This window comes from Hordeum vulgare, chromosome 7H, assembly GCF_904849725.1.
Source record: "Hordeum vulgare subsp. vulgare chromosome 7H, MorexV3_pseudomolecules_assembly, whole genome shotgun sequence".
Lineage (NCBI taxonomy): Eukaryota > Viridiplantae > Streptophyta > Magnoliopsida > Poales > Poaceae > Hordeum > Hordeum vulgare.
This window is the reverse complement of record NC_058524.1, coordinates 544,164,954-544,191,969: the sequence shown is the minus strand read 5'-3', so window position 1 is coordinate 544,191,969 and position 27,016 is coordinate 544,164,954.

Sequence of the window (27,016 nt, the reverse complement as noted above, 5' to 3'; positions counted from 1 at the left end):
GAAACGGTGCAAAACCATATAAAGAACTTTGCAAACGGAGCTACGGGTCAACGGGAATCAACGAAACACGACATGAAGCCCTACGTGAAAGATTCATCACCACACACACAATTGGCGCAAATCTGGTGTTTCCAGGTTGCCAAGACATATATTAACCCAACATGAATGAAATGGAGCAAGGTAGAACACCCCAACAACAATTAAACACAAACTTTGAACAAAATGTCAAAACTACGCAATCTGCCAATTTCTGCATCTTAGCTGTTTGAGAGCAACATGCAACATAGCTACAGGTCTTCAAACATGACAAATAATATATGTGGATGTTGCCAACCAAGAACGCTACCATCTCCAGCAAGAATCACAGCAAAAGGAATTAAACTCTAGAAGATACAAGGCCACAAACTTTCCCAAAACCATCAGTTCTCAGGGACTTAGTGAAAATTTCTGCACCTGAGTTTCTGTTTCTGTTCTGAAGCCTTTTGACAGCAATCAAAACACAAGCTACTGGACTCCAAATGACTTGAAAATTGACAGGAAGCTGCACAAACATACCAGGTTCAAAACACTAGCACTGAACTAAGTCCAGTTTCCACCACAATGACCAGAACAACCTTATCTACAGGGGAAGAAAATGTTTTCAGCATTCCAGACTTAGTGAAATTTTCAGGGTTCAAAAAAATCTGGAATTTTCCAACCACATGCCCACTTTGTCTAGGCATAGTTTGCACACACAAGTTCCCAAGAGGTGTTTGACACCACTATGGTATTGAGCACAAACCCCTACAACTAACACACCAAGATCCATGCTTTTGGGCTCCATCTATATCATGGAAACGAAGCCCAAACTTTCAACAACATAAAAATGCAATCCATATGGTATTCTTCTAAGAGGACAATACATAGGAGGGTTTCATGTGCACAATGACAAAGTGACATGGGGGTTTGAACCCCATGTTTGTGTCATGCACATCAACAACTCCAACACACACAATTCCTCTCAAGCACTAGCATCAAGCTCACACACAAGAAATCTTTATATAACAAGAGAGTATACACACCCCCCACACATGGGCATGTGATGGTGCACACTCCACTATAACAGGGCAAGATAATTAAATCTGCAAGATCTCTTATACCACCTAAAACTCCCAAAGATGGGCTCCACAAGAGTAGCTAGTGCATCCTATCTCCTTAAGGCACAACACACACAATGAAAACACATCACATGCACAACTCCCACCAAGTGTACTCCACACCACTAGATGCAATCCACAAGGCTCACAATGCTAGCATTACCACATCTAATCACTTGCAAGTGTGCAGCTCACACACAGAGGGAACTGTTACTAACTACACTAGCAGGAGGGAAAAAATGAACTTAAATCCAGCTTGCTGCCCAAGCCCAAGGAAGAGGTAGAACAACTAAAGGCAGCAAGAAAATAAGGGAAAAAAAACTACAGCAATAACAGGGTCCTGGGATTCGAACCCTGCATCCCCTGGGACAGGGGGCACCACCTAGCCACTGCACTAGCATGACCAACTCGACAGAAAGGGGGAGGAGTACAGGGAAACATGTCCCTTCTCCTCTTGCATAGGATCAACAGGGAAAAAAAAAACCTGACAACAAAAATATACCCTGCGCCGAGGGGGATTCGAACTAGGCACCTACTGGATTACCAGTTACCAACAACCCACTGCACTAGCTGCGCTACTGGTGACAGGAACGCGACAGGAAACAGATAACTCCCCTTGCTGGCTACCGTATAGGAAAAGAAACTAAAAATTGTGCCGAGAGGGGGGTTCGAACCCTGGATCTCCCATCAGGCGCACGCATATGACAGAGAGGTGCTACCATCAGGCTACGAACTGGAGTCTGGCTAAGACTAGCAAGAAAAGGAGAACTACACACGCCTCACGGGAAGCACCTCGCCGGCGGCCGGACCCGAGGACGCTGGCGGCGCCACTCCCGGCCACCACCGGCGGGGAAAACCAACGGCGGGGCCCGCGAGACTCTCGGGGAACCCATTTTCGCCCTGAGCGCGGGTAAAGGACCCCGCTTGGCTTGCCGGAGCCGCGACTGTCGGAACCCTGCTCGCCTGGGATCACGTGGCATAGAAACTGACGGGCACGTCCTGCCTGCGTCGCTACGCTGCACGGCCGGCGATGCTAAGCGGCGCTGGCGGCGACGAGGGGGGGTCCCTCTGGCCACGCGCTACCAACGAGGGGAGGAGGAAGCCCCTGGTACCACTCCTACCTCTAACAGCAACAACCTAACCCTCGCACTCTGCACGTACTCTCCAACAACAGCCCCCTGACGAACACCGGCAGAGAAGACGACGACCTCGCCGCGGATCGGGACCGGACCGAGGAGGAGGAGGCACTGGGCGGCGGGTCTCACCTTGGGGAGAAGAGGGGGCGCCGGACGGGACGGAGGACGCCGGAGGCGAAGAAGAGGAGCCGCGCAGTTCGCCCGGTTCGCCGCGAAGACGGGGACGAGCTCGACGGGGGGGGGCCGCTCCTCGGGGTCCTAGCGCCGGGAATGGGACGCGGGGAGCCGCCCCGAGCCCCTGGACATGGCGGCCTAGCCGCCCGACGACTCCCGCGGAAGAAGCCGGCAGCTCTCCCTTCGCCCTGCCCTCTCTGCTACCTATGCACTCTCTGCTACCTACAGGAAGATTACCTGGGGAGGAAAGGAAGAGATGGAGGGGGAAGAAGGAGATGGCGGCGGCGGAAGGAAACCCTATTCGAGGGGGGGCTCGGACGCCCAGTTTTATAGGGGCCCTCGGCGTCCGTGCCACGGCGCCGTCAGCTCTCCCTCTCTCTCACGAGCTGACGGAAAGAAGAAAGCGGGGGAAGGAGAAGAAACGCCGTCAGAGAGGAGGGGGCTCGCCTGGGCTCCTCGTGCTGGAAGGGAGGCCTACTGGGCCAGCACGGGAGAAGGCTTACCGGGCCAGGGAAGGAATCAGATGCACAGGAAGTTTAACCAAATAGTCAACAGAGAAAAGAATGCTTTCAGGGAAGAAAAAAAAATATTACCCAAGAAAAATACAAGGATAAAAATTAAAAGGAAAAACCTGCTAGGCACAAGAAATAATAGCCCAATAGGGAAAAATAGGAATGCAATATTTGGAGATGTTCGAAATAAATGCAAAACAGTAATTAACCTACTGTTTTGTATTTATTTGCACCACCAAAATCAAAGAATCAAATCAGAAAAATTGCACCCCTTCATAAGCAATTTTTATCTACCCACTAGACATTTTAGAAACATCTGTGAGAAAAAGGAATTTTGACAAGAATAAAATAGGAGGGGAAAAGGAGTTTGAAAGCAAGAGCTTAAAAGACTAGCACTCCTCTTGCATCACACACCATTATCACATGCTCACAAGGTAGTGCAAAACCACCACTTAATCTTAGCAAGATCACATGCACTCACAACACCACAACACTACTCCTATCAAACTCAAATGCAACATGATCATGGCATGCAATCATAAGTATGGCAAGGAATGATATGTAATTCATGCATGCAAGGGAAGTAAGCGCTAGGGAACACACATGGATTCAAAGCACGAAAGATATCCTCAAGGTTTCTGACAAGGTGGCCCCACATGGAAGGTTACAAGAAAGGAAAGTCTACACTTGGGGCATTACAGTGCTTCACTTATATCTTTTAGAGAACAGCGGTGCGTGGCTTGGTAGTTGATCTATGCTTTGAAATTAGTCTCAAAAGGGGTAGTTATCCAAAGGGATATGAAAACTTCCACCTTCATGTGCATTGAATAGTTAGAGAAAGTTTGATTCATCTCAATTAGTTTTGAGTTGTGGTTATGGTAATATTGAAGTCCTGCTAGTAAGGTGTTCTGGATCTTGAAATACTTGTGTTGAAGTTAGTGATTCCCGTAGCATGCACGTATGGTGAACCGCTATGTGATGAAATCTGAGCATGATTAGTCTATTGATTGTCATCCTTTGCGTGGCGGTCGGGATCGCGTGATGGTTTATACCTACCAACCCTTCCCCTAGGAGTATGCGTTGAATGCTTTGTTTCGATTACTAATAAAACTTTTGCAAGAAGTATATGAGTTCTTCATGACTAATGTTGAGTCCATGGTTTAGATGCACTTTCACCTTCCACCATCACTATCTTCTTAGTGCCGTGCAACTTTTGCCGGTGCACAAAACCCACCATTAGCCTCCCTCAAAACAGACACCATACCTACCTACTATGGCTTTTTCAAAGTCATTCCGAGATATATTGCCATGCAACTACCACCATGACATGTGCCACCATGTCTACATTGCCATTGCATGATCGTAAGATAGCTAGCATGATGTTTCCATTGATGTCTATGCCATGCTAGATCATTTCCACGGTACACTACCGAAGGAATTCCATATAGAGTCATCGTTACTCTAAGTTTTGAGTTGAAAGTGTGATGATCATAATTAATGGAGCATTGTCCCATGTGAGGAAATAAAAGAGGCCAAAGAAGCCCACAAAAAAAGAGGCCAAAGAGCCCACCAAAATAAAAAAAATAAAAAAAAATGAGAGAAAAGAGAGAAGGAACAATGCTACCACTTTTTCCACACTTGTGCATATTAAGCACCATGATCTTCATGATTGAGAGTCTCTCGTTTTGTCACCACCATATAGCTAGTGAGAAATTTTCATTATATAACTTGGCTTGTATATTCCTATGATAGGCTTCCTCAAAATTGCCTTAGGTCTTCGTGAGCAAGCAAGTTGGATGCACACCCACTAGTTTTCTTTAAGAGCTTTCACATACTCATAGCTCTAGTGCATCAATTGTATGGCAATCCCTACTCATTCACATTGATATCTATTTACGAGCATCTCCACAGCTCATTGATATGCCTAGTTAATCTGACTATCTTCTCCTTTTTGTCTTGCAACCTCCACTACATTCCACACCATCTATAGTGCTATAACCATGGCTCACGCTCATGTATTGCATGAGAGTTGAAAAGGTTTGAGAAAGTAAAGGTGTGAAACAATTACTTGGCCAATATCGGGGTTGTGCATGATTGAAATTCGTTGTGCAATGATGATAGAGCATAGCCAGACTATATGCTTTTGTAGGGATAACTTTCTTTTGGCCTTGTTATTTTGAAAGTTCATGATTACTTTGCTAGTTTGCTTGAATTATTATTGTTTCCATGTCAATAGCAAACTATTGTTTTGAATCTAATGGATCTGAACATTGATGTCACATAAGAGGAATTACAAAGGACACCTATGCTAGGTAGCATGAAAGCATCAAAAAATCATTCTTATCACTTCCCTACTCGAGGACGAGCAGGAGTTAAGCTTGGGGATGCTTGATACGTCTCAAACGTATCTATAATTTTTTATGGTTTCACGTTGTTATCTTGTCTTCTTTGGTTGTTTTATGTACCTTTTATATCTTTTTTGGGACTAACTTATTAATTCAGTGCCAAGTGCGAGTTCCTGTTTTTCCGTGTTTTTGACTCTTTTCAGATCTGATTTTGGAACGGAGTCCAAACGGAAGAAAAACCCTGAAATCATTTTTTCCCGAAAGGAAGAAGATCGGGGGGCCTTTGGGCCAAGCGAGGTGGGCTCCAGGGAGCCCACAAGCCCCCACTCCGCCACCAGGGGAGGCGGCGGTGGGCAGGCTTGTGGCCTCCCTGGCCGCCCCCTGACCTAGATCTTTGGCCTATAAATTCCCAAATATTCCGCAAAAAATCAGGGGAGCCTCGAAAATACTTTTCCGCCGCCGCAAGCTTCCGTTTCCGTGAGATCTTATCTGGAGACCCTTCCCGGCGCCCTGCCGGAGGGGACTTTGGAGTTGGAGGGCCTCTTCATCATCATCATCGCCCCTCCAATGACTCGTGAGTAGTTCACTTCAGACCTACGGGTCCGTAGTTAGTAGCTAGATGGCTTCTTCTCTCTCTTGGATCTTCAATACAAAGTTCTCCATGATCTTCATGGAGATCTATCCGATGTAATCTTCTTTGGCGGTGTGTTTGTCGAGATCCGATGAATTGTGGATTTGTGATCAGATTATCTATGATATATATTTGAGTCTTTGCTGATTTCTTATATGCATGATTTAATATCCTTATAAGTCTCTCCGAGTCTTGGGTTTTGTTTGGCCAACTAGATCTATGATTCTTGCAATGGGAGAAGTGCTTGGTTTTGGGTTCTGCCATGTGGTGACCTTTCCCAGTGACAGTAGGGGCAACAAGGCACACATCAAGTAGTTGCCATCAAGGGTAAAAAGATGGGGGTTTTATCATTGGTTTGAGATTATCCCTCTACATCATGTCATCTTGCTTAAGGCGTTACTCTAATCTTATGGACTTAATACACTAGATGCATGCTGGATAGCGGTCGACGTGTGGAGCAATAGTAGTAGATGCAGACAGTATCGGTCTACTTGTTTTGGACGTGATGCCTATAGAAATAATCATTGCATAGATATCGTCATGACTTTGCGCGGTTCTATCAATTTCTCGACAGTAATTTGTTCACCCACCGTCTACTTGCTTTCATGAGAGAAGCCACTAGTAAACACTACGACCCTCAGGTCTATTCACATCCATTGTTTACATCTCCGCTTTTACTTTGTTTTGTTACTTTGTTGCTTTCAGTTCTCACTTGGCAAACAATCTTAAGGGATTGACAACCCCTTCATAGCGTTGGGAGCAAGTTTTTGTGTTTGTGCAGGATCTTGAGATACTCCTCCACTGGATTGATACCTTGGTTCTCAAACTGAGGGAAATACTTACCACCGCTACGCTACATCACCCTTTCCGCTTCGAGGGAACACCAACACAAGGCTCCAAGGCCAGGGGGAAATCCTTTGCGTACTTGCCTAGGAAGTCCCTTAAGGCGTAGCCGCAGCAGAAAGATCAAGCCAAGTATTCTTCCGTCGACGTGCCTATTTCTGGCGCCGTTGGAAGGTCTTTTGTTGCAGTAGCATCCCTCTTGGCTAGCAAAAAATTACCGCATTACAAATGGTTATACTGGACTGTGTGTTGAAGAAGTCGCCACATGGACCTATGTACTCAAGGCGAGTCAATCCGGTACTTGGCCCCTGAACTCGCCTTGGTTAAAACATAAAAGGTACCGGCCAGAGTCACACATGGAAAATAGAGAAACCATTGGTTCATTGAACCCGCTTCGTAGAAGCTTGACTCGCGCCTGATCAGCCGGTCTAAAACAACAAGGCTTTTTTGCAAAAGCTTCTTACGGGTAACAATAGAGTTTTGCAAACTCGTCTTATCCTATCGAAATTCACCGAGTTGATAAAATTTTTACCTTGAGCCGGCTTTGATTATAACTCGCCCCGGCTCATATTGTTCGTCTTAACCCGGGGGCTGATTTATTTCTTTCCATATCCCGGGGGCTAATTTATTTTTGGCCATGATCCAGGGGGCTGGTTCATTTTTGGCCATGCACTTACTGACTTGGCTGCTATTTTTCCCTAAACATACCAGGATTTTTTTTGAGACATTCTTTGGCTTATCACAAAAAATTGCATGCGAGTCATGCATAAGATCCAAGGACTACAAGTGGTTCCATCCAAAAAACAATACGGCATGTTTGGTGTTTCACACACACTAGCAAGACTATTACATGGCTCGCAGAGCCAGAATGGGTGTCATCCCCCAGTAAAGGAAGGATCCATGGGCGAATCAGGTCGTCGCCGAGTCGCCTTGCCGTGAGCTCTCTCCGCCTTCGATTCGTAAGTCGCCCAACTTCCAGTTGCACTTGGACAGGGCGATGAACTCGTCTTCATCATCTAGGAAGAGAGATAGGTCCAAGTCAAGATCAAAAGGATTCTTGGGACGACTAGGAACCAGGCTAGCAGTTTCATATGCAGGAGGCGTCACCTTATTTTTGTTCTCGTCATAGGCGGCTTGGTATTTGTTCAGATCTAAGCTGGTTGGCAGTTGAGTCGCCGCATAGCGAGCTTCTACGATGGTTCGGTGATAGTCCACCTCGGTGAATTCTGACCCGTCATCTTTCAGCTCAGGGTAGCCGGCGAATATTTCTTCGATTTTGAGCTCCGGGGCATAAGCCAAGCACCGACTCAGGGTGTTCAATACTCCCTTTCGGGCGGCTGATCTTTTTAACTCCTCTATCTGAGGAGGCAACGTAGACAAGAAGCCAAGCATCTGCTTGATGGTCATTACTGGTCCCTTGTTGCCCACCACTGCCTTGATCGGTAGCACGCCCCCGGTGTATAGCTGTTCAGCAAAGGTGTATATGGCTCTTAATTTAAGCAGACAGTCGTCCAGAAGATTGATGGCTCGTGCACCTACAAAGGGTAAATCAGTATTTGATAGTTTTTTATTCCAGATTGGTTAGTCAAACGAGTTAAAGGATAACGCTTACCAAACATGGCGACTGTCATATTGGACACATGCTTTTTTAAGACGGTTAGCTCTTGTTGGGCGGCTTACAATTTCTCCTCAGCATGCTCAGCACGCTTCAGGATGGCGGCTTGATCGGACTTGGCTTTCTTCTCAAGTTTTTTCTGGTCAGCTTTCATCTTTTCTAGCTCAACCTGTAGTAAGTGGAACTTCGTCTCCAACTCGGAGTGGGCATCCTGTTGTTCAGCCAGATTTTTCTTTAAATCGGCGGTAGCCGACTCAGTTTGTGCCATAGACTCCTGCACATTAAATTTGGGGAGACAAGTTTCAGAATCATTGCAAGCGGTACTCCTGATACTTGGGGGCTAATGTATGATTTTTATCAAAAATCATACCGTATGCAAGACCCGGTTGATCTTCCTAAAAGATGACCCGGCCCTTGGGGGCTATAGGTTGAAGTTTTTCTCTAAATCCAAGACCCGGCTCATCTTCCTAAAAGATGACCCGGCCCTTGGGGGCTACGGGTTGAAGTTTTTCTCTAAATACAAGACTCGGCTCATCTTTCAAAAGATGACTCGGCCCTTGGGGGCTACAGGTTAAGTTTTTCTCTAAATACAAGACCCGGCTCATCTTCCTAAAGATGACCCGGCCCTTGGGGGCTACAGTTTGGAGATTTTATCTACTACAAAGACCCGGCTCATCTTTTAAAAGATGAGCCGGCCGTTGGAAGGCTAATGGGTGCAGGAAAATACATCAACATACCTCATGTTTGGTCCTCATAAGACGGAGCAAGCTCTTGTTCAGTTCAAAATCCCTTTCCAGATGACTTGTGAAACCGGAGCAAAGTTGATCGAATTCTAGCTTCTCATATTGGGGGAGCTTGAGGGGTTCTGGGTTTTCATCAGGGGAAAGGCGAGTTGCCTTGGAGGTATGTTTGGAAAGCACGACAGTTGGAGGACTGGAGTACCAACGCCAGTGACCATGACGTCTGGATCATCAGTCGCCTTGAGAGGGCTTGGCGGGTTACTCTGACCAGCGGTCTCCTTCAAAATGACGGGCGAGTCATCCCGGGCATTGGGAATATCACCCGCGGGAATATCACAAGCCGTTGTTTGCTCCTCATCAGTCTCAGGAACAGAGGTGCTCGTGCCTAAGGCATCATATGTTCGGAGAACAGAAGAACAGTCGCCGGTCTTTCTTCTCTTTGCTTGTGCCCTGCGACAAGGGCACCAAGATTAAAAGCACATACCATCATTTAGGAAAAAATGGGTTAACAAAGAAGACTTACCCTTGCACACGAATCATCGGCGGGAGAACAGATATTGCCGAGTCGTGAGATGTCGGAGGAGAAGTTTGACAAAACAAAGACTTGAAATTCACAAAGTGGCGATTCATATTTCATACGACAAAGGGTATAATAAAACAAGAATGTACCTCGCTGGTGCGTTTCCGACCAATTGTCTTCTCACGCAGTTCGGTGATCAGGTCGCCAGAGCGACTACGGGTCTTGCGTGAGGGGGTAAATCTTGCTTTCTTCAAAAGGAAATCAGGGTCCATATAAGCATGAGGGTGAGACATGAGCACTTTTGTGCAGATCCGCCTGGCTGGTTTAGGGGAAGGAGAAGGTGAGTCGGAAGAAATGGAAATTACCTCGACTGCATCATTCTTGCTCTCATCATCATCGCCCTACAAATAAGGATGTATGGTGTAAAATTAAGTTGGAACACATAGATAAGGAGCAAGGGAAAAACCTTACCTCTGAATGTGCCTCGTCTATGTGTGAGTCGCCAACAAAAGATGAATCCTTTGTGGCAGTTTTCTTTTTGCTCACCGTCTTTTTCTTTTTTGTTGGCACCTTGGTGGACTTCGGGGCGGCCGTTTTGGGGACCCTCCGCCAAAACACATTGGTTTTCTGATGGATGGAGGCAAATCTTAAGCCACGAAAGTTGTTAAGCATAAACAAGACAAAGGGCGGCCTGGATTCTTACTGGTGGCACCGGGTTGGTGCGGCAGAAGGCTTTAAGACCAATCTTGGCACATTTTTTCACAGACTCGCCAGTCAGTTTCTTAATGACTCCGACAATTTCGCTCTCTGAGAGCTGGCGGCGACTGGCGTGCTGTGGATGGTCTATGTGCCGTCGTAATCATACATCGGCCCGTCGCGGAGACTCGGGGGAAGGATGTTCCATTCTATCCAGCAGCGAAACAGGTCGATCCCAATGAGCCCGTTGTTGTTCAGGAATTTCAAATCGGAGAAGATTGGGATAAACTCCGACTCTTTTTCTTCCGTGAGCTTGTCAAGAAATTTGAAGTCCATGGGCAGGCGGCCTGCTATGAGGCCCGGGAGAGGATTCTCGCCTGGTGGAGTAGTGTCTCGGCAGTAGAACCATGACTCGGCCCAGCCTTTTGGATTGCTGGGGGAATCCACGTTCGCAGCGTCTCTGCATGTTAACTCCTCCAAGCTCGTGGTTGGGACCGTTGGGAAACTCGGTCTGGCGGTTTAGATGGAAAAAGTTCTAGAATAAGGGGAACATGGGTTCTCTCTGCAAATATACTTCGCAAAAGACCTAGAACTGGCATAAGTTGCTGATGGAGTTGGGTCCCAGATCTTGAGGATGGAGGTTGAGGAAATGCAGGACCTCCCGGAAGAACTTTGACCCCGGCGTCTTAAAACCACGCTCAAGGTAATCGGTGAAGATTACTATTTCTCCTGGAGCGGGGTTGGGGGTCAACTCGCCCGGGGCGGTTCTCCAACCAATGGTTTCCTTCTGTCCAGGAGACCCGCCTTAACGAATTTCTCAAGCGTGGCATCGTCGATTTTGGTTGGCAACCAATCACACTTCGTAATGGCCATGACTACAAAAAAATGGAGAACGAGGCGACTCAGTAACAGACTAGGAGATGTTCTAAACCGCCGGTATGGGCCTACGGTGTTCATACAAGAATTTGTAACCCGCCAAAAGGTTGATGTACGTCATGGCCCGTTATTTGGGCGATCTACGGGTATATCTTCAAAAAGTATTCTAACCCGCCCTTCAGACTGGAAGAGAAGGTATCGTGGCTATAGTAATGAAACTAAGTCGCTATGAAGACTGAAGCTAAATGGCGACTCTCAGAAGTGTTCTTTTCCTTAGAGATATTCTCAACAAGTGAACAAACATGTTTCTACAAATAGGCAGTAAATTATGGATCTACGAACGGATTAAAATAGAAGGATATTGCCTGGAGTAATGGTGATGAACTACGCACATAACGCACCTACAGTGTTGGTCAGCGGTATGTAGGTTTGAACTAGCAAGAGGACATGGTTAAATGGCTGAAGCCTGTTACTACCTAAGGCCAATCACTAGAGCAGGGAACAGATCAAAAGGAGTTCAAGGTGTTCATCGCATTATGAAGCTAGCTCGCAAGAGGCTACGGTCATGGCATTCTTGGCCTAACCCTAAGTGGGGGAGGTGTGTACCTGTAAACAGGAGATCGCCACCGGGGACGAATGCTCGGAGCTTCGTGTTCCTTGGCGCCCGGAAAGTCCTGGTCGATGGGGAAGTTCCAGGAGTCAGAGACGACGTCGGGGCACTGGTGCTTGGGGACGACGCCGGAGTGCTGGCGCTCGGAGACAAAGTGCGCGGGGAAGACGAGGACGAGATGGGGGTTGATGACAGGGTTTCTCCCCCCCCATTTCCCCTGTTATTTAAAGAGCAAGAACGGAAATCGAGGTTGTCGAGGCGGAAATCGAGGCGACAAGTCAGAGATGGCGATGATGGCGCCTAGATTTTCGGGATAAGCAATTAAGAACAAAATATTCGTTGATAGTTATCGTGTTAAAGGCCCCGGAACTAAGGGGATGAGGTGACGCCATTCAGTATTGCATGGCGACTCAGATCAAGTATTGGGAATGGCGACTTAACATCCGTCGAAGGTCAAAAATGAGGAGAGTTACCCGAAGAGATAGGAGTTTATTGACATGAATAAATTCAGGACAATTTGGGGCCTAATGTTGGGGATATTACCTATGGGTAACCCGCCCTTAATGGGCCGGGTCACCAGAGGGGCGACTCACCATTGGTTGCGTGTCCCGTGTCCCAGGAACTGAAGGGCGGTTCAGAAGATCGTGCGGATGATGGAATATCAAGGAAAGCTCCTAACCGTGGAGAACACGGCGACTTAGAGATAAGGAAAGCTATGGAGAGTAGAATGACAGGACTTCGTAAACCCTAGGGCCTCGACCTGTATATAAAGGCGAGTCCGAGGGAGAGGTCAGGGGGTTAGAAAGAATCGAGGGCTAGGTCAGGCGAGTTACGCCCTCCTTGTAATCGAAACCACCATTAATCCACACAAAGCAGGACGTAGGCTTTTACCTCCTCAAGAGGGGCCAAACCTGGGTAAATCTGAGTCTCGCTTTCGCTCACCCCCTTCGAGTCGCCATCAAGGTGCGATGGCTCCATCTCTAAGTCCTTTCACGAGGACATCTGCCGTGACAAAACCACGACATTTTACCTTGCTGAAAACCTCTTGTCAGATCCTTCCGCTCCTCGTTGGGTTCAACACTCTTACTTATCGAAAGAACTACTATTGATCCCCTATACTTGTGGGTCATCAAGACTCTTTTCTCGCGCCGTTGCCGGGGAGTGAAGCGCCTTTGGTAAGTGGAACTTGGTAAGGAAACATTCATACAGTGTGCTGAAATTTATTGTCACTTGTCACTATGGATACTAATCCTTTGAGGGGCTTGTTCGGGGTATCTTCACCTCGAACGGAAGCACAAAGAGTTGATCCTCAACCTGCTGCACCTACTGAAAATATTTGCTTTGAATTCCCTTCGGGTATGCTTGAGAAACTGCTCGCTAATCCTTTTACAGGAGATGGAACATCACATCCAGACTTGCATCTAATCTATGTAGATGAAGTTTGTGGTTTATTTAAGCTTGCAGGTTTGCCCGAGGATGAGGTCAAGAAAAAGTTCTTTCCTTTATCTTTGAAGGATAAGGCGTTGACATGGTATAGGCTATGTGATGATACTGGATCATGGGACTACAATCGGTTGAAATTGGAATTTCATCAAAAGTTTTATCCTATGCATTTAGTACATCGTGATCGGAATTATATTTATAATTTTTGGCCTCGTGATAGAGAAAGCATCGCTCAAGCTTGGGGGAGGCTTAAATCAATGTTATATTCATGCCCCAACCATGAGATCTCGAGAAAAATTATCATTCAGACTTTTATGCTCGGCATTCTCATGATGATCGCACCATGCTTGACACTTCTTGTACCGGTTCTTTTATGAAGAGAGGTATGAATTTCAAGTTTGATTGCGTTAAATCCTTTGTTGAAACAAATACTTTTTGTGACTTTAGCGCTAAGTATGGACTTGACTCTGAGATAGTAGCTTCATTGTATGAATCCTTTGCTGCTCATATTGATCTCCCCAAAGAGAAGTGGTTTAAATATCATCCTCCCTTAGAAGTCAATATAGTTAAACCCCATCCAGTTGAAGAGAGAGTCATGGCCTATAATGATCCTATTGTTGCCAGTGCTTACATTGAGAAACCACCTTTCCCTGTTAGGATAAAGGATCATTCTAAAGCTTTAGTTGTGATACGTATAGGCTACATTAGAACACCTACACCCCCTGAGCAAATTAGAGTTCAACCTATAATTGCTATTATCAAAGATCTTCTGTCCGACGATGTTGAGGGACATGATATTCACTTCTGTGAAGATGCAGCTAGAATTGCTAAACCTCACGTTAGAGACAAACATAGGCCTGTTGTTGGCATGCCTATTGTTTCTGTTAAGATAGGAGATCATTGTTATCATGGTTTATGTGACGTGGGTGCTAGTGTTAGTGCAATACCTCAATCCTTATATGATGAAATCAAAGATGAGATTGCACCTATTGAGATAGAGCCTATTGATGTTACTATTCAGCTGGCTAATAGAGATACTATCTGCCCTGTGGGAATTATTAGGGATGTTGAAGTCTTGTGTGGTAAAACGAAGTATCCTGCTGATTTCCTCGTTCTTGCTACCGCACAAGATAGCTTTTGTCCATCATATTTGGCAGACCTTTTCTCAATACTGTCAATGCTCATATTGACTGTGAGAAGCAAACTGTCACTGTTGTCTTTGAAGGTGTGTCACATGAGTTCAATTTCTCCAAGTTTGGTAGACAACCTCATGAAAAAGAGTTGCCTAGTAAGGATGAAACTATTGCCTTAGCTTCTATTGTCGTGCCTCCTACTGATCCCTTAGAGCAATACTTGCTTGAGCATGAAAATGATATGCATATGGATGAAAGGGATGAGATAGATAGAGTTGTCTTAGAACAATATCCTATCCTTCAGAATAACTTGACTGTTGAACTGCTTGGGGATCCACCCCCACCAAAGGGTCATCCTGTGTTCGAGCTTAAACAGTTTCCTCATACTCTTAAGTATGCTTATCTTGCTGAAAAAGAGATATATCCTGTTATAATTAGTGCTAGCCTCTCGGAGCATGAAGAAAAGAAGTTACTAAAAACTCTGAGGAAGCATCGTGCTGCTATTGGATATACTCTTGATGATCTTAAGGGCATTAGTCCCACTCTATGCTAGCACAAGATCAAAACTGATCCTGATTCCAAACTAGTTGTTGATCATCAAAGGAGATTAAATCCTAAGATGAAAGAAGTAGTAAGAAAAGAAATACTAAAGCTCCTGGAAGCAGGTATTATCTATCCAGTTGCTCATAGTGATTGGGTGAGTCCGGTGCATTAAGTCCCTAAGAAGGGAGGTATTACCGTTGTCCCTAATGATAAGGACGAATTGATCCCACACAGGATTATTACTGGCTATAGGATGGTGATCGATTTTAGGAAATTGAATAAAGCCACTAGGAAAGATCATTACCCTTTGCCTTTTATCGACCAAATGCTAGAAAGACTGTCTAAACACAAACACTTCTGCTTTCTAGACGGTTATTCTGGTTTCTCCCAAATATAGTTGCACAATCTGATCAGGAGAAAACCACTTTCACCTGCCCTTTCGGTACCTTTGCTTATAGACGTATGCCTTTTGGCTTATGCAATGCACCTGTCACCTTTCAAAGATGTATGATGGCTATATTCTCTGACTTTTGTGAAAAGATTGTTGAGATTTTCATGGATGACTTCTCCGTTTACGAGTCTTCTTTTGATCACTGCCTCAGCAACTTTGATCGAGTCTTACAGAGATGTAAAGACACCAATCTTGTCTTGAATTGGGAGAAGTTCCACTTTATGGTTAAAGAAGGCATCGTCTTAGGACATAAAATTTCTAAAAGAGGTATTGAAGTCGATAAGGCTAAGGTTGATGCAATCGAGAAAATGCCATACCCCACAGATATCAAAGGTATAAGAAATTCCCTTGGTCATGCTGGTTTCTATAGACGGTTCATTAAACACTTCTCTAAGATTTCTTGGCCTCTTACCAATCTCTTGCAAAAGGATATTCCTTTTGTTTTTGACGATGATTGTGAGGAAGCCTTCGAAATACTTAAGAAGGCTTTGATAACTGCACCTATTGTTCAACCACCTGATTGGAACTTACCTTTTGAAATCATGTGTGATGCTAGTGATTATGTTGTTGGTGTTGTTCTAGGGCAAAGAGTTGATAAGAAGTTGAATGTTATTCACTATGCTAGTAAAACTCTAAACAGTGCCCAGAGAAACTATGCTACTACGGAGAAGGAATTCTTAGCAGTCGTGTTTGCATGTGAAAATTTTAGGTCTTACATAGTTGATTCCAAAGTCACTATTCACACCGATCATGTTGCTATTAAGTACCTCATGGAGAAGAAAGACGCTAAACCTAGACTTATCGGATGGGTTCCCTTGATACAAGAATTTGATTTGCACGTTGTCGACAGGAAGGGTGCTGATAACCCCGTAGCAGATAACTTGTCTAGGTTGGAGAACATTCTTGATGACCCACAACCTATTGATGATAGCTTTCCCGATGAGCAATTGAATGTCATCAATGCTTCACGTAGTGCACCATGGTATGCTGATTATGCAAACTATATCGTTGCCAAATACATACCACCTAGTTTCACATACCAGCAAAAGAAGAAGTTCTTCTTTGACTTGAGACATTACTTTTGGGATGATCCTCGCCTTTATAAGTAAGTAGTAGATGGTGTTATTAGACGTTGTGTACCTGAACATGAACAGGGACAGATCCTACAGAAGTGTCACTTTGAGGCCTACGGAGGACACCATGCGGGAGATAGAACTGCACACAAGGTATTGCAATCAGGTTTCTATTGGCCCACTCTCTTCAAGGATGCCCGTAAGTTTTTCTTGTCTTGTGACGAATGTCAAAGAATAGGTAATATCAGTAAACGTCAGGAAATGCCTATGAACTATTCACTTGTCATTGAACCATTTGATGTTTGGGGCTTTGATTATATGGGACCTTTTCCAAAATCCAATGGGTATACTCATATCCTAGTTGCTGTTGATTACGTCCCTAAGTAGGTAGAACCTATCCCCACTAGTAGTGTTGATCACAACACCTCTATCAGGATGCTTAAAGAAGTTATTTTCCCTATATTTGGAGTCCCTAGATATTTAATGACCGACGGTGGTTCACATTTCATTCATGGTGCTTTCCGTAAAACGCTTGCTAAGTATGATGTCAACCATAGGATTGCGTCTCCCTATCACCCTTAGTCCAGTGGTCAAGTAGAGCTAAGCAATAGAGAGATTAAACTGATTCTGCAAAAGACTGTCAACAGGTCTAGAAAGAATTGGTCTAAGAAGCTCGATGATGCACTTTGGGCTTATAGAACTGCCTATAAGAATCCCATGGGCATGTCTCCGTACAAAACGGTGTACGGTAAAGCATGTCATTTACCTCTTGACCTAGAGCATAAAGCTTATTGGGCAATCAAAGAGCTCAACTTTGATTTCAAACTTGCCGGTGAGAAGAGGTTATTTGATATTAGCTCGCTTGATGAATGGAGAACTCAGGCATATGAGAATGCCAAGTTGTTCAAAGAGAAGGTTAAGAGGTGGCACGATAAGAGGATACAAAGCGTGAGTTCAATGTAGGTGATTATGTATTGCTATATAACTCTCGTTTAAGATTCTTTGCATGCAAGCTTCTCTCTAAATGGGAAGGTCCCTATATTGTTGAGGAAGTATATCGTTCCGGTGCTATCAAGATCAACAACACGGAAGGTAATTGTCTGAGAGTTGTAAATGGGCAGAGAATCAAGCATTATATCTCAGGTACTCCCATAAATGTTGAAAGCAATATTATCAGTACCATAACTCCGGAAGAATACCTAAGGGACGTTTATCAGCCAGTTTCAGACTCCGAAAACGAAGAGGTATGTGATTCGGTAAGAAAACAGACTCCAAAACTTTTCCAGTAGGAATTTTTCTCTGTTTTGGAATATTTGAAAAAATACAAAAATTGGAAGTAGTCCGGAAAGCGCGCGAGGAGGCGACAAGCCTGCCAGGCGCGGGCCCACCCCCTGACCGCGCCTGGGGGGCTTGTGGCCACCTCGTGCGCCTCCCGGACTCTGTTTTTGTGCGGAATACTCCTTCTGGTCTGGAAAAAATCATTATATATTCTCCCGTAGGGTCTGACCCTCGTATCACGCAGATTTTCTCTGTTTTTATTTCGAGCCTGTTTCTGTTGCACATCTAGATTGCTATGACGTCCCCAAAAGCTCCGAAGGACAAGATCTTCGAGAAGGTCGTCAATCCCTACCTCACGGGAGTGCTGCAACACCCTCAATCTATCAAGATGCGTGAGGGGATGTTGCACATCCGTGATGTTGAGGGGCCCAAGAAGGCCGGAAGCATGGAGACGAGGCTCGAAGCAATGGAGCAACAAGTCTTCAAGTGCCAAGGGATGGTGGAGCATGGACTCAACGCCAACCACATGATGATCACGGAGTTCACCAAGAAGCACAGGATTGATGCCAATGACATTGGAAAGCACCTCTCCAGGCTCTATGACAGGATTGATCACCTCCACGCCCAGATCTATGACCTGCAGAACCAAAAATGTGAGTATGAGTATAGATTTAAATCAATACGGTTGGCTGCAGATCTGAGGATTCCGGAGACTCGTTCATCTTTTCATGATGGAGCACCTATGCCTTGGAAGACGCTGGATCAAACCCATGTTGCAACAACTCCACCACCATCACCGCCAAAGGAAGACAACTAAACATGGGTATGGGCAATCCCCTTGGCTTGTGCCAAGCTTGGGGGAGTTGCCCCGGTATCGTATCACCATCATATCTTTTGCCTTTACCTTTGTTTTAGTTTGTTCCTTTTCAGTTTTCTCTTTCTCTAGTAGATTAAAAGTCTTAGTGTTTTAGTCTTGAGTTTTGCTTTGTGTCACCCCCGATGTATTTCAGCTCGTGAGCCATATAATAAAAAGTGTCTTAGTTGAGGGCTTTGCTTCTTGCCATGATCAAAAGATGAGAAAAGAACAAAAGCATGAAAGATCATGTAATGATCTTATGGGAAGTGATGGCTTCACATATAAAAAGAATGATAATTGAAACTTGTTGAGGGTAGACAAACGTAGACCTTGGTCATTGTTGCAATTAATAGGAAGTGATAAAGAAGGAGAGGTTCACATATAAATACATCATCTTTGACACCATCTATGATTGTGAACACTCACTAAACTATTACATGCCTAGGAGTAGATGTTGGACAAGGAAGACAACATAATGAATTGTGTTTGATTGGTTCCGAACAATGTTATATGATTAGAGATCCCTTAGCATGTGACGATTGCTTCCACCTCATATTAGCCAAACCTCCCGCACTAAGTAGAGATACTACTTGTGCATCCACAAACCTTCAACCCAGTTTTGCCATGAGAGTCCACCATACCTACCTACGGATTGAATAAGATCCCTCAAGTAAGTTGTCATCGGTGCAAGCAATAAAAATTGCTCCCTAATATGTATGATCTATTAGTGTGTGGAAAATAAGGTTTGTACGAACCTGTGATGAGGAAGACATAAAAGCGACAGACTGCATAATAAAGTCCTTTATCACACGAGGCAATATAAAGTGACGTTCCTCCACACTAAGAGGACACGCATCCAAACCTCAAAAGCGCATCAGAACCTCTGCTTCCCTTTGCGAAGGGCCTTTCTTGTACCTTTACTTTTCTCCCTTGAAAGAGTCATGGTGATCTTCACCAATTCCTTATCCGCCTTTATCTTGGCTAACATCATATGCTTGGGAAAGATCTATATTCATATGTCAACTTGGAGGTAAGTATTCATGAATTATTATTGTTGACATTACCCTTGAGGTAAGCAGTTGGGAGGCAAAACTATAAGCCCCTATCTTTCTCTCTGTCCAGCTGAAACTTTGATCTCATGAGTACCACGTGAGTTGTAGCAATTGTAGAGAACGAAAGGATGATTGAGTATGTGGATTTGCTTTAGAAGCTCTTATTTGACTCTTTCTGATGTTGTGATAAATTGCAATTGCTTCAATGACTACACGCTATCGGTTGTTACTTCTCGGTAAGGTTCTTGATCCATGCTTTACTTTGTGAAGGAATTGTTACTTTAGCATGAGAGATTATATGTTGGTATTGTTGTTCTGATCATGATCATGATGCCTCTCTCCCAAAACTGATCATGATTCCAAACTAGTTGCTGATCATCATCATCCTGCATGTTCGTATCTTGTTTTGTCGACACCTCTCTCCCTAAACATCTGGACATATTTATTGAGCTAGGCTTTCGCTTGAGGACAAGCGAGGTCTAAGCTTGGGCGAGTTGATATGTCCATATTGCATCATGTTTTCATGTTGATATTTATCGCTTTTTGGACTGTTATTTCACTTCACGGTACAATACTTGTGGCTTTTCTCTCTTATTTTGCAAGGTTTACATGAAGAGGGAGAATGTCGGCAGCTGGAATTCTGGCATGAAATTGGAGAAAGTTTGATATACCTATTCTGCGCAACTCCAAACGCCGTAAAAATCAACGAGAATTATAAAAAATACTGGGCCGAAGAAGTGCCAGAGAGGCGCCAGCAGGTGGCCACAAGCCTGCTAGGCGCGGCCACCCCCCTGGTCGCGCCTAGGGGGTTGTGGGCACCCAGCTGGCCCTCTGGCCCCCCTCTTCTGCTATATGAAGGGTTTCGTCCGGAAAAAAAATCAAGAGGAGGCTTTTTTCGTGGATTCGCCGCCACCACGAGGCGGAACTTGAGCAGAACCAATCTAGAGCTCCGGCAGGACGATCCTGCCGGGGAAACTTCCCTCCCAGAGGGGGAAATCGTCGCCATCGTCATCACCAAAACTCCTCTCATCGGAGGGGACTCGTCACCATCAACATCTTCATCAGCACCATCTCATCTCCAAACCCTTGTTCATCTCTTGTAACCAATCTTCGTCTCGCGACTCTTATTGGTACTTGTAAGGTTGCTAGTACTGTTAATTACTCTTTGTAGTTGATGCTAGTTGGATTACTTGGTGGAAGAGTTTATGTTCAGATCCTTTATGCTACTCATTACCTCTCTGGTCATGAATATGATTATGCTTTGTGAGTAGTTACTTTTGTTCCTGAGGACATGGGATAAGTCATGCTAATAGTAGTCATGTGAATTTGGTATTCGTTCGATATTTTGATGTGTTGTATGTTGTTTTTCCTCTTGTGGTGTTATGTGAACATCGACTACATAACACTTCACCATTATTTGGGCCTAGAGGAAGGCATTGGGAAGTAGTAAGTAGATGATGGGTTGCTAGAGTGACAAAAGCTTAAACCCTAGTTTATGTGTTGCTTCGTAAGGGGTTGATTTGGATCCACTAGTTTAATGCTATGGTTAGACTTTGTCTTAATTCTTATTTCGTAGTTGTGGATGCTTGCGAGAGGGGTTAATCATAAGTGGGATGCTTGTCCAAGTAAGGGCAGTACCCAAGCGCCGGTCCACCCACATATCAAACTATCAAAGTAACGAACGCAAATCATATGAACATGATGAAAACTAGCATGATAGAAATTCCTGTGTGTCCTCGGGAGCGTTTTTCCTCCTATAAGACTTTGTCCAGGCTTGTCCCTTGCTAAAAAAGGGATTGGGCCACTTTGCTGCACCTTTGCTACTTTTGTTACTTGTTGCTTGCTACGAATCATCTCACCACACAATCACTTGTTACCGATAATTTCAGTGCTTGGAGATTTTACCTTGCTGAAAACCACTTGTCAAATCCTTCCACTCCTCGTTGGGTTCGACACTCTTACTTATCGAAAGGACTATGATTGATCCCCTATACTTGTGGGTCATCACCCTCCTTAGTATTTTCTCGATTCAGCGGTATTGTTGGATTGAAGCGGCCCGGACCGACATTATTCGTACGCTTACGAAAGACTGGTTTCATCGCTTGACATGCAACCTCGTTGCATAAAGATGACTGGCGGGTGTCTATTTCTTCAACTTTAGTTGAATTGTTTTTGACCGAGGCAGTCCTTGGAGACATTAAATAGCAATTTTCACATCTCCGTTGTGGTTTTTGCGTAAGTAAGATGCGATCTACTAGATACCCATAGCAACCACGTAAAACATGCAACAACAATTAGAGGACGTCTAACTTGTTTTTGCAGGGTATGCTTGTGATATGATATGGCCAAAGACGTGATATGATATATTGGATGTATGAGATGATCATGTTGTAATAGTTAATATCGTCTTGCACGTCGATGGTACGACAACCGGCAGGAGCCATAGGGCTGTCTCTTAAACTAACGTTTGTGCTTGCAGATGCGTTTACTATATTGCAAGGACGTAGCTTTAGTAGTAATAGCATGAGTAGCACGACAACCCCGATGGCGACACATTGATGGAGATCATGGTGTGGCGCCGGTGACAAGAAGATCGTGCCGGTGCTTTGGTGATGGAGATCAAGAAGCACATGATGATGGCCATATCATGTCACTTATGAATTGCATGTGATGTTAATCCTTTTATGCACCTTATTTTGCTTAGAAGACGGTAGCATTATGAGGTGATCTCTCACTAAAATTTCAAGACGAAATTGTGTTCTCCCCGACTGCGCACCGTTGCTACAGTTCGTCGTTTCGAGACACCACGTGATGATCGGGTGTGATAGACTCAACGTTCACATACAACGGGTGCAAAAGAGTTGCACTCGCGGAACACTCGGGTTAAGCTTGACGAGCCTATCATGTGCAGACATGGCCTCGAAACACATGAGACCGAAAGGTCGATCATGAATCATATAGTTGATATGATTAGCATAGGGATGCTTACCACTGAAACTATCCTCAACTCACGTGATGATCGGACTTGAGCTAGTGGAATTGGATCATGAACCACTCAAATGGCTAGAGATATGTACTTTTTGAGTCGGAGTTTAGAAAGTAATTTTATTAGTTAAACTCTAATTATCTTGAACATAGTCTAAGTCCACTTTGAAAATATTTGTGTTGTAGATCAATGGCTCACGTGATAGTCACCCTGAATTTTAATACGTTCCTAGAGAAAGCTAACTTGAAAGATGATGGAAGCAACTTTGTAGACTGGGCTCGTAATCTTAAGTTTCTCCTGCAAGATGGGAAGAAGGATTATGTCCTTAATGCTGCGCTAGGAGATGAACCACCCGTCGCGGCTGACCAAGATGTTAAGAACGCTTGGTTAACATGCAAGGAGGACTACTCAGTAGTTCAATGTGCAGTCTTGTATGGCTTAGAGCCGGGAATTCAACGTTGCTTTGAGCATCATGGAGCATATGAGATGTTCCAGGAGTTGAAGTTTATCTTTAAGAAGAACGCCCGGATCGAGAGGTATGAGACCTCCGATAAATTCTATGCTTGCAAGATGGAGGAGAATTCGTCTGTCAGTGAACATGTGCTCAAAATGTCTGGGTACTCAAACCTTATAGCTGAGCTGGGGATTGAACTCCCGCAAGAGGCTATCACTGACAGAATTCTTCAATCACTGCCACCAAGCTATAAGGGCTTTGTGTTGAACTATAACATGCAAGGGATGAACAAGTCACCCGGCGAGTTATTCGCGATGCTGAAAGTCGCAGAGTCAGAACTCCGTAAAGAGCATCAAGTGTTGATGGTGAATAAGACCACTAGTTTCAAGAGAAACGGCAAAGGAAATAAGGGTAATTCAAAGAAGAGCGGCAAGCCTGTTGCCAATCTGACGAAGAAACCCGAAGTTGGACCTAAGCCTGAAACGGAGTGCTATTATTGCAAGGGTATGGGTCACTGGAAGCGCAACTGCCCCAAGTATCTGGCTGATAAGAAGGCGGCCAAGGAAAAATCAGGTATATTCGATATACATGTTATTGATGTGTACTTAACCAGCTCTCGTAGTAGTGCTTGGTTATTCGATACCGGTTCTGTTGCTCATATTTGCAACTCGAAACAGGAACTACGGAATAAGCGAAGGCTGGCGAAGGATGAAGTGACGATGCGCGTGGGAAATGGTTCCAAGGTTGATGCAATCGCCGTCGGCACAGTTTCACTTCAGTTACCATCAGGATTAGTTATGAACTTAAATAAATGTTATTTAGTGCCTGCGTTAAGCATGAACATTATATCTGGATCTTGTTTATTGCGAGACAGTTACTCGTTTAAGTCAGAGAATAATGGTTGTTCTATTTCTACGAGTAATATCTTTTATGGTCATGCACCCAATGTGAGAGGATTGTTCATATTGAATCTTGATAGTGATAATACACATATACATAACATTGAGACCAAAAGAGTTAGAGTTAACAATGATAGCGCCATGTTTTTATGGCACTGCCGCTTAGGTCATATTGGTGTAAAGCGCATGAAGAAACTCCATACCGATGGACTTTTGGAGTCACTTGACTTTGATTCACTTGACACGTGCGAACCATGCCTCATGGGAAAGATGACTAAAACTCCGTTCTCCGGAACAATGGAGCGTGCAAGTGACTTGTTGGAAATCATACATACCGATGTGTCTGATCCGATGAGTGTGGAGGCACGCGGCGGATATCTTTATTTTCTCACCTTCACTTACAATTTGAGTAGATATGGTTATGTCTACTTTATGAAGCACAAGTATGAGACGTTTGAAAAGTTCAAACAATTTCAGAGTGAAGTTGAAAATCATCGTAACAAGAAGATCAAGTTCCTACAGTCTGATCGTTGGGGTGAGTATCTGAGTTTCGAGTTTGGTACTCACCTAAGACAATGTGGAATTGTTTCAACACCACAACATAATGGTGTGTCCGAACATCGTAACCGTACTTTGTTAGAGATGGTGCGATCTATGATGTCTCTTACAGATTTTCCGTTATCATTTTGGGGTTATGCATTAGAAACAACTGCATTCACTTTAAATAGGGCACCATCAAAATCCGTTGAGACGACACCATACGAACTGTGGTATGGCAAAAGACCAAAGTTGTCGTTTCTTAAAGTTTGGGGATGTGATGCTTATGTCAAAAAGCTTCAGCCTGAAAAGCTGGAACCCAAAGCGGAAAAGTGTGTCTTCATAGGTTACCCAAAGGAGACAGTTGGGTATACCTTCTATCTCAAATCCGAGGGCAAAGTGTTTGTTGCTAAAAACGGAGCTTTTCTTGAGAAGGAGTTTCTCTCGAAAGAATTGAGTGGGAGGAAGATAGAACTTGATGAGGTTGTCGAACCTCTAATTCCTCTTGATGGTGGCGTAGGGCAAGGGGAAACCCCTGTTGCTGCGGCACCGGTTGAGGAACAAGTTGATGATGACGATCATGAAACTTCAGATCAAGTTACTGTCGGACCTTGCAGGTCGACAAGATCACGTACTACTCCTGAGTGGTACGATAATCTTGTCTTATCGATTATGTTGTTGGACAACAATGAACCTGCGAATTATGAAGAAGCAATGGTGGGCCCGGATTCCAACAAATGGATGGAGGCCATGAAGTCCGAGATAGGATCCATGTACGATAACAAAGTGTGGACTTTAGAAGTACTACCTGAAGGCCGCAAGGCTATTCAGAACAAATGGATCTATAAGAAGAAGACAGATGCAGACGGTAATCTAACCGTTTATAAATCTCGACTTGTGGCAAAGGGTTTTTCGCAAGTTCAAGGAATTGACTACGATGAGACTTTCTCATAGGTAGAGATGCTTAAGTCTGTCCGAATCATGTTAGCAATAGCTGCCTTTTATGTTGGGTAACCTAGCATAAATTCAAAAAAACATCCTACGCATATTCAGATCTTCCTATGGAGAAACCAGCAACGAGAGAGGGGTGAGAGCATCTTCATACCTTGGAAGATCGCTAAGCGGAAGCGTTGCTGGAACGCGGTTGATGGAGTCGTACTCGCGGCGATTCAGATCGCGGTGTGATTCCGATCTAGTGCCGAACCACAGCACCTCCGCGTTAAACACACGTGCAGCCCGGTGACGTCTCCCGCACCTTGATCCAGCAAGGAGGAGGGAGAGGTTGGGGAAGATCCCCGGCAGCACGACGGCGTGGTGTCGATGAAGAGACGAGGTCTCCCGGCAAGGCTTCGCCAAGCACCGTGGGAGAGGAGGAAGAAGGGGGGCAGGGCTGCGCCGAGGGAGATGGAAAACTGTGTGCAAAACAGCCCCAAAAACCCCACTATATATAGGAGGAGGGGAGGGATGGTGCCACCCCTAGGGTTCCCACCCTAGGTGGTGCCGCAGCCCCCCAGATGGGAGGTGCGGCGGCCAGGGCAGGGGGAGGGGGTGGCGCACCCCTAGGTGGGCCTTAGGCCCACCAACGCCTAGGGTTTCCCCCCACCCTCTCCACCTCCTGCGCCTTGGGCCTCCTTGTGGGAGGCGCACGAGCCCACTTTGGGCCGGTTGCCCTCCCTCTTTTGGCCCATGCTACCTCTTGGGGCTGGTGGCCCCTCCCGGTGGACCCCCGGGACCATTTCCGGTGGTCCCGGTGGTCCCGGTACATTACCGGTGACGCCCGAAACATTTCCGGTGTCCAAAACCATCCATCCTATATATCAATCTTTACCTCCGGACCATTCTGGAGCTCCTAGTGACGTCCGGGATCTCATACGGGACTCCGAACAACTTTCAGTAACCTCGTATAACAATTCCCTATAACCCTAGCGTCATCGAACCTTAAGTGTGTAGACCCTACGGGTTCGGGAGACAGGCACACATGACCGAGACATCTCTCCGGCCAATAACCATCAGCGGGGTCTGGATACCCATGGTGGCTCCCACTTGCTCCACGATGATCTCATCGGATGAAACACGATGTCAAGGATTCAATCAATCCCGTATACAATTCCCTTTGTCTGTCGGTATAGAACTTGCCCGAGATTCGATCGTCGGTATACCTATACCTTGTTCAATCTCGTTACCGGTAAGTCTCTTTACTCATTCCGTAGCACGTCATCGTGTGACTAACTCCTTAGTCACATTGAGCTCATGATGATGTTCTACCGAGTGGGCCCAGAGATACCTCTCCGTCACGCGGAGTGACAAATCCCGATCTCGATTCGTACCAACCCAACAAACACTTTCAGAGGTACCCGTAGTGCACCTTTATAGTCACCCAGTTACATTGTGACGTTTGATACACCCAAAGCACTCCTACAGTATCCGGGAGTTGTACAATCTCACGGTTGAAGGAAAAGATACTTGACATTAGAAAA